Consider the following 9304-nt stretch of genomic DNA (forward strand, 5'->3'; position numbering starts at 1 on the left):
TGGCTGACAGGATGAAAGATTGTCCAGTGTCTGCTCAAAGAATATCTTCTTGGATCACTGCTGTTCCGATCAGATAGGGATGCCATCTCCGGTGATTGTAACTTCCCATTCAACCAACCAGGGTGCAAGCCTCTTTCCTAGCCCAAGTGCCTATCCAGGACATCTGTTGGGCAGCCACCAGGTCATCCATCCACATGTTCACATCCCATTACACACTTACGCAGCAGGCCCGGGATGATGCTGGCTTTGGTAGAGCAGTGCTGCAAGCCGCTCGACTGTGAACTCCAAGCCCACCTCTGAGGATATTGCTTGTGAGTCACCTACAATGGAATCAACATGAGCAAGCACTCAAAGAAAAAACGGTTACCTATCTTTTCGTAACTGTTGTTCTTTGAGATGTGTTGCTTATGTCAGTTCTATTACCTGCCCTCCTACCCCTTTGTTGGAGATGCCACCAAGAAGGAACTGAGAGGATGTAGTGTTGGCAGTGCTTAATATACCAACGCATGAGCATGGCATTCAAAGGGGTGCTACAGCCAAGGCAAAAATCTGACAACTATGCACCTGGGTGCACACACAGCTAGAATGGAATGGACATGGGCAACACATCTTGAAGAACAACAATTACAAAAATGCAATAACCGTTTTTTAAATTTTTCTACAGGATCTCACTCTTCATAGCAACACTTTTCAGAATTGAGGATTATACACAGATTGTGTCGTGTGAAGGGGGAGAGAATTGGATTATGTAAACACAGAACAATGGAAGGAGGTAGGGAAATTGCTAGCATATGTTACATGTGACATAAGCAATGTCACAGCATATGTTAAATATAAGTCAGCTTTTACATATGTTTTATGTGGATATTTAAAAGTTTACTGTTGAAATAACAGTAATCTTGTGTGTTTGGCTGTGTTTCTCATTTCCCTCTGTCCTTGATGCCTTTTTTATGATTTCCCACCCCAGAGCAGAATCTGCAGGTTTTGAGATGTGAGCTGATTTTACAAAGGAGATATCCTTGCTTAGCATAATTTGAGCATTTATCTCGTTTAAATAACAAGAAAAGCCCAGATATTACATGTAAGGCAGAGTCATACAAGTTTGTTATGGAGAAATTCAAGATGCTAATTATCTGTAGACATTTCTAACTCAATAACTAGATGTCCATGTTTCTAGTTTATATGTGGTGGGGGATTTCCCCCCCCAAGCACAATTAAAAAAAAAAATCAAAGCCCAACACTTTGATGTAGGTTTACACTTTGCACAGTATCCAGGGATGAAAGTTGACAAGAACATTTTGCTTTACTCTAGAATTCCTGCTACACTGCCACTTGAGTGCATACTTAACTTTAATTCTATTGAATTATTATTGATTTTCATTAATAGTGGAGTTTCTAATACAATATAATATTCTGCGTGTATCAGCAATTTCAATTAGATCATTGATAACAGATCACAGACAGGCTGCTTTACTTTTATGGTTTGTCTTTTCAAATTTACTTTCACAACACAATCACTTTGGGACAGACCGTGTCCAGCCTTGCAATGACGCACAAGCACTGAGAGAAGAAAGAGCAAAAGCATCCTTCTTTCACTCCTGAGCCCCCGCCCCCCTCCAGGGACTCCTACTCTCTGCATTCAGAAAGCACAAAACCTGTCCAAGTTTAGTACCTCCACTAGCACATGAGTCTCTGAAGTGGAAAGGGAGGGATGGGCTTGTGGCTTTCAAAACCTCTCTACTTATTGTGGCATTAACCTCAGAGGAGGGAGGGCATGCTGTATTCTTAAAAATGGTGTCAGTGGCAATGCTACTCCTATGCTCTGATATTTTAAATCCTGGCTTTGGTGGTATGTGGATATTTGGTACATTAATAAAATTGTTAAAATCTTCCTTGAAAAAAATTCAATAATGGAAAGATAACTCACTTGACTATCAATCAAATAGGCCTTCTACTTCCTAGGTGTTTTTTTCCCCCTCTTTCTTTGACCCTCATTTGTTCAAAGGCTATATAAGCTCTTTTCAGGAACTAGGACCATCTCGGGATTCTGGGTACATTTTAATATCCATCCCCCAGCTTCTTAAAGATAACTCATTCACATTCACCTATTACTGGCAGGCTGTACCTCTTTGGCATACTATTTAAAAATTACCTAGTCTCATAACTGTCTATCAAGAAATGGGGAAAGACTGAGCCAGATACCTTCCTCTTGCAGTGGGCGTCAGGTGCCACAGATCTTCAACTCTGTGGGCCTGGGTTTGTGAGCTAGAACCTTACCCTGGGTGCCATTGCATTGCAATGGCAGATGAGGGAACTGCAGCTAATATGGCACTATCAGAGCCTACAACCACTGATTCAGCTTGTCGGGTGATTAGCAGCTGACTGGACACCACTTGGCATGAAGCTTCCTGTTTCTGTCCCACCCCTTGTCTGAGCAACTAGTTGTTAGGTGTGCTGCTGACCAGATCTCTGAGAACAAGTTCCTGCCTCCTTACCTTGTTCCTGCTTCCTGATCCTAATCCCAGTGGCCAAACCTGGCACTGACCTTTGGCTTGGCTCCTGACTGACTCTGGATTGACCCTTGGTATGATTTCCAACAGTGACCCTCCTCCGCCCCAGCTCTTACTGGTAGGTCAGACCACCCCATTATGTAGGAACATAGGAGGGCCCCACCTAACAGCTTGTTCAGACTCTCTTGGTCTCATCTGGGACTTCTTGCTGAACCTCTGGACTAAATATGGACATTGCCAGAGTTCTCACCCTGCTGTCACCCCAGGAGCCCATGACTCCATAGGAGCAGATCTTTGCCCTCCAGGTGGAAAACAAGAATTTGAGGCACTACAGCTCCAGATGAAAAATTGCTCCTCACAGGAGCAAGGTATAGCTTGGGTGACTATCCCCCGAGTCCCTCTACTGGAGAGATATGATGGCACCTGCAGTAAGTTTAGTGGTTTCCTTTTTCAATGCAGACTCCTGTTTGTGCTCTAGTTCCAGGAATACATCACATATTGAGTTAAGGTGAGACTAATAGTGAGCCTGCTTACCTCAGAAGCCCTGGTGTGGGCCTCTCCCTTTGTAGAGCAGGATCACACAGCGTTGATCAACTGGGACTCATTCTCATAAGACTTCAATAATCCTCGCAAAGCCCACATGAGGTCTGCCTCTTCTTATGTTCCCCAGTTGAGACATTTGACTATAGACACTGCCTGGAACAATGCTGCACTCCTCCATCAGTTTTTGGACACTCTTTATGAAGAACTAAAAGATGAGCTGGCATGGGTGAATGCCACTTTAGAAACCTTTATGGATCTTTGTGTATGGATACACAGCAGACTGCATAAACAGCAACTGGAATGTAGGAGGGCCCTGCCTCCCTCCTGAACTTACCCAAGGCTCAGCCCTCAGGCCCAAGCAAGGTTGGCCTTGCCCAAGCCTGTGCCCATGCCGGAACTAGTACAGCCTCAGCTATTTCTGGGCAAGTGAGAGTGTGGAAGACAGGAGAACCTCTGCTTCTATTGTGGAGGAGCTGGGCATACAGTATCCATGTATCCTGTCAAAACCCCTGCTAACCTGATGACAGGGAAAGGACTACCCCCACACTTGGTAGAGGTCCTTAGTCTGGGTATCACCAGGGAGAAAACCCAAGATTATGTTAAACCAGGAGTTCCTCATCAATCTCCCCTTCTACAGATTCCTCTGCAACGGTGGATTCTGCAGGTCAAGGAGGCTTTTCCCATACAATGAGACTTGATTGATTCAGGAGCAGAGGATAATTTTATGGATTTTCCCATGGTCCAGGTCCTCGGTCTTCCAGTATGACCCAAGGTTACTACGGTTCTGGTAGAAACAGTAGACAGGTCCCCACTGGCTTTGGGTCCAGTTACACATGAGATCACACTGCTGGAAGTGGTGACTGGGAAACAGTCACCACTTCCTATAGTTTAAGCTTATTTCATCCCTATAGTTTAAGCTTATTTCATCCCTGCATTTTACCTTGATTTTAGGGTTTCCCTGGCTAGTCTGTCATGATACTGTATTCTATGGTCCCAATGTACAATATCCTTATAGTTGAGCTTCTGTAGGAAAAACTGCCTTCCCATTCCAGACTTAGACCCCTAAAAACCTAGCCAGAGGATCCCACTCCAAGAATCCAGATGTTCCCCCAAATGGTGGCAACCCTATCAGACCTGGAAATGGCACTTCCACATGATGAACCATTTCCTCCTGTGAAATACCAAGACCATTGGGATGTCTTAAAAAACCTCAATGCAGATTTGCTACCCCCTCACTGTGTATGATTTCTCCATTGACCTACAGCCCAAATCCACAGTTCCATTTAGGCATATATATCCTGTGTCTAAATCAGAGCTAGTAGCATTAAGAGAGTAATTTCAGGAAAACTTAGATAAAGGTTTCATCTGCTGCTCTACCTCCCCCACAGGCGCCCTAGTACTTTTTGTATAAAAGAAGGCTGTCTGAGGCTTTGCATAGACTAATCACATAACTCTACACAACCAGAACTATTTACCATTAATCTAGGAGTTCTTGGGTTGAGTACAGTTGGCTCGGGTATTCACCAGCTGGATCTTAGAGGAGTTTGTAAACTAGTCTGAGTCAAGATCAGGGGTGAGTGGAAGACAGCCTTTAGAAGTAGGTATGGATTCAGAATATTTAGTAATGCCCTTTGGACTCACCAATGAATCCATGGACTATGGATGGACTCTCTGCAATTCAGCGGTGGGCAGAACCCCAGAGTGTAGACATACAAAGGTTCACAGGGTTTGCCAATTTTTACATCAGGTTTATTTCAGACTTCTGAAAGGCCCCCAGTAACTGCCATCCTCCATAAACCTTCAAAGTTTCACTGGTCCCTAGAGGTTCTCCATGCCTTCCAATGTCTGAAGATAGCTGTCATATCTGCCCCAGCACTAGTCACCCTAATATTGACAAGCCCTATATTCTTGAGGCTAATGCCTCTGATATAGCCATTGGGACAGTACTATCCCAAAGTACAGGGCCCCAGCGAGAGATGCACCCATGTACATATTTTTAATGAAAACGTACTCCAGTCAAATGTAATTATGAAATAGCAGACAAGGAGTTACTTGCCATCAAGGCCAGATTTGAGACATGGTGATACTATCTTGAAGGGGCCAAACACCCCATCTTAATCTTAACAGACCATAAGAATCTAGAATACCTACAATCTACCAAGCTGCTGAGTCAGTGGCAATTACATTGGGCCCTGTTCTTCTCAAGATTTGATTTCACAGTCATGTACTATCCAGGCAACAAGATTGACAAAGCTGATGCCCTTTCATGAAAAGGGGAATATTATCCAGAATATCCAGAACCTGCTAGCCTCCAAGAATCACCATGTGGAATATTAAAAACACATCATTTTGTTTATGGGTCCATATCCATGGATTTTTCTCATCATGTTTCCAGCGGTCCTCCCTAATGGCCCTTTCGTTAAACTTGTAACATTATCCAAGCAGGGTCTTCCTAGTATCACCCTATGCCACTATTCCTGGGTCAATGACATCTTCCATGTCAACAGTTGCCTGTACATTCCCAGTGGTTCCCCAACACTGGAGGTACTGTGCATACACCATAACAAGCTGAGTGCAGGTCCCTTTGGACAATCCAAAACTTTGTGCACTGCTGCCCACTTGTTCTGGTGACCACAACTGCAGGATGATGTCAGGTCCTGTGACGCCAGTGTTTGAATGGAGCAGGCCACTTGGGCGTCTAATGCCATCCAAGACACCTTCCTGGCCCTTGTCTCGGATAACACTTGATTTTTGTAGTGGAACTACCTAAATCAGAAGGCCACAATACCATATTGACTGTCATGGACCAGCTGACTAAAATGGCCTATTTTGTATGATACACCTCTCTCAACTGTGGAAACTACTGCACACCTTCTACTTCTACATGTCTTCCATCTGCATCGCCTCTCTGACCATCTTACCACAGATCATGGCTCCCAGTTTATATCCAGGTTCCTGAAGGAGGTCCTTGTCCTGAATATTCAGCCCCATGCATCCATGCACATCACCCTCAGATGGATGGCCAGTCAGAATGAGTCACCCAGGTTCTCAGACAATACCTGCGCTGCTCCTGAACCACTGTTAGATAGTGGGGTTGTGTTACTCCCACTAGCTGAATTCACTTACAGCAATACACAGCACACCTCTACCCAATCCAGTCCCTTCTATGTCAAGTATGGTTTTCATCCACCTCTCTATCCCTCCGTTCCCTTGTCAACAGTGGTTCCTGCTGCCTCTGATCTGGTACAGACCATGAATGAAGCCAACCTAAAGAAGTGCTTGGAAAAAGCCAAGATGGCCAACAAACGCCACCAACAAACCTCTCCTCTAAAGGTACACACAAAGTTGTGGTTGTCCACAAAACACCTACAGAACGACCAACCTGCACACAAAGTAGATCATCAGTATGCAGGCCCTTTCACCATTAAACAGCAGATTAATCTGATGGTGTTTGTATTACAGCCTTCTTGATACTGGAGGGTCCATTCAATATTCAATATCTCCCTCCTGAAACCTTTCCTTGGCAATCCATTCCCCAGTCAACATGCGCCACCTGCACTCCTGATTCAGTTACAAGGCCATGAGGACTACATGGTCCTCAACATTCTGGACTCCAAAATGCTTAGAGAGACTCGGTACTATCTGATCGATTGGGAGGACTGTGGGCCCAAAGAACACACTTGGGAACTGGTTTGATGTGTGCATGCCCCTGAAAAGTACAGGCCTTCCACAGGAATCATCCTGAGAAGGCTGGCCCCTGGGGATTGCCCTGAGATGGAGGGTGGTGTCAGATGCTGTGGATCCCAAACCCAGGCTCATGGGATTGTTCAGCGAGCGTCTCACCCTGTGCACCACCACACTGCAAGGTCAGATGAGGGACCTGCAGCTAACATCCCACAGCCAGAGGCTACACTCACTGACTCAGCTGGGTCAGGTGACTAGCAGCAGACGGCTGATTGGACAACACTGGGCTTTCTGTTTCTGTCCCATCTCTTGTTTGAGTAACTAGTTGTTAGGCCTGCTGCTGATCAGACCCCTGATACCAAGTTCCTTGCCTGGTTCCCACATCTGGTTTGATCCTTGTTTCTGCTTCCTTGCACTAATTCCAGTGACTGACTCTGGCTTTGACTTTTGGTGCGACTTCCAACTGTCACCCTGGCTCTGACCATTAGGTCAGACTGCCCTGTTACAGGCCCTGATAATGTGCTATCATGAAAGGAATCTCAGCAGAATTTCAAGACAGCATTTAAGTGACTAACATGGGTTTGAGAGCTGAGAATTGAGGCCCTGATCCGAAGCCCATCAGTAAGAACACTTCCACTGTCTTCAGTGGGCTTTGGATCAGGCCCTGAGAAAGAGAAACTATAACCATGTGCTACAGGGTGATCCATTCCTAGAAGGACATGCAGATTCATTAAAAAAATCTGTTTATTATGCTGAAAAGAAAAAAGTAGAGATTTTGTAGCTCACTAGTAAAATAAAAAAATCTAAATTAAAAATGTCAGTTGAGATTTGTTCATTGAACTTTTAAATTTTGATTACACCCTGCCCTTTCCACCACAGAAAAAGAAAAGAACGTTGAACTTGGGAGAACTGTAGTCTACACTTTCCCTTTCTAAATTATTTGAAAACCAAATTTACAAAGGGGACTATAAATCCAATCCAAATAAAACCTGAGTGTAGAATTTTCTCCAGTTAGGGATTTACTTACTATATGGCTGTGATTATTCTTTACAAATCATCTAACAAAAATTAATAATTTTTGATAATGCATCATTCTGTCTGAGACGCTAAGAGCTTTGATTGAGCTGTGGAAAGGTAGAATGGCTCACAGTTCTGTGAAAGGTATGGCAGGGTTGCTATTGCAAGGTTGTGTACTCATATTATTGATCGTTTTCTAATTAAAACTAATGGGCCAAATCCAGAAACCTGCTCAGTGCCTGGAGCACTCAGTATTTGGCCAGTTATTTTTATTGCAAAGTGATTGTGTTTTCATGCTATCAGTCTTAAAGTAAATCTTCTCTCTAGTATCTTAAATATAGAACCATTTAAAAAACTCATTTGATAAAAGCAGTAGTTGACATCACTAAGTTTTGGATCAGATCTAAGTGGAGCTGAACTCCTGCTAAATACTTGCAACTTCCTATAGGAGTTTCACATGCTCAGCGCCTCTTAAGAATTGTTCCTTTATAACCATGATAACTGGTACAGCATGGCTGTATTCACACCCAATGCTTTACTAGAACAATTTTAAAATTTTGGTTCTTTTTTTCTGCTTATAGAATCATAGAAATGTAGGCCTGCAAGGTACCTTGAAGTCATCTAGTCCAGTGGTTCTCAAAGCTGGGCCACCGCTTGTTCAGGGAAATCCCCTGGCGGGCTGGGCCGGTTTGTTTACCTGCTGTGTCCACAGGTTCAGCTGATCGCGGCTCCCACTGGCCGCGGTTCGCTGCTCCAGGCCAATGAGAGCTGCAGGAAGCAGTGTGGGCAGAGGGATGTGCTGGCCGCTCTTCCCGCAGCCCCCACTGGCCTGGAGCGGCAAACCGCAGCCAGTGGGAGCTGTGTGTTGTGTATTTGGTTGTCATGGTTTTTGTTGCTATGGCAACTGAGTTAGATTATTATGGGTTAGCTCAGCCAGCTTCAGCCGGCTGAGTGAGCTCTCTGTGTCTGTAAATAAAATGGTGGTTTTGTTAGCTGTCTGCTGTCTGGCCTCAAGTGATTTCTTCCTAAACCGGCTGCCCCCAAGGATATAACAAGTGGCGACGAGGATGAGATTCCGGTGCTGCTCCAGTAATAGAAGGAAGTAGAAGTCAAGGTAAAGAACAAACAAACAAAAAAGCTGCTTGTTTGCACTGACTGTGAAAGTGAAACTAAAATCATGGCTACTCTGACCAGGCCACTGGAACCTTTTGATGAGAATATAGAGCAATGGCATGTGTATACTGAGCGTTTTGAGCTTTTTTTTATTGCAAATGACATTACAGAAGCGAAGAAGGTGCCAATATTCTTAAGTGTTGTAGGGGCTAAAACCTACTCCCTGCTACGCAGCTTACTACACCCTATTAAGCCAGCAACTAAATCTTACAGTGACATTGTGGAAATCCTGGGGTCCCATTTTTCCCCAAAACCACTGGTAATTGCTGAAAGATATAGGTTCCACAAAAGAGACCAAAAGGAAGATGAAACGGTTGTACAATTTGTAGCCATTTTAAAAAAGCTAGCAGAACACTGTGAATTTAAAGAAATGTTAA

The 9304-nt window shown here is 44.2% G+C and overlaps 1 long non-coding RNA gene across 1 annotated transcript in view; it reads right to left on the reverse strand.

The window, feature by feature from the left end:
* LOC123367449 overlaps positions 1 to 8425 on the reverse strand; it is a 39169-nt gene extending 30744 nt beyond the window's left edge. The window contains exon 1 of the long non-coding RNA XR_006578472.1: positions 8365 to 8425. This is a non-coding gene — a long non-coding RNA (uncharacterized LOC123367449). The remainder of the gene's footprint in view (positions 1 to 8364) is intronic.
* Positions 8426 to 9304: the final 879 nt, after the last annotated feature.

Source organism: Mauremys mutica, chromosome 3, assembly GCF_020497125.1.
Source record: "Mauremys mutica isolate MM-2020 ecotype Southern chromosome 3, ASM2049712v1, whole genome shotgun sequence".
Taxonomy (NCBI): Eukaryota; Metazoa; Chordata; order Testudines; family Geoemydidae; genus Mauremys; species Mauremys mutica.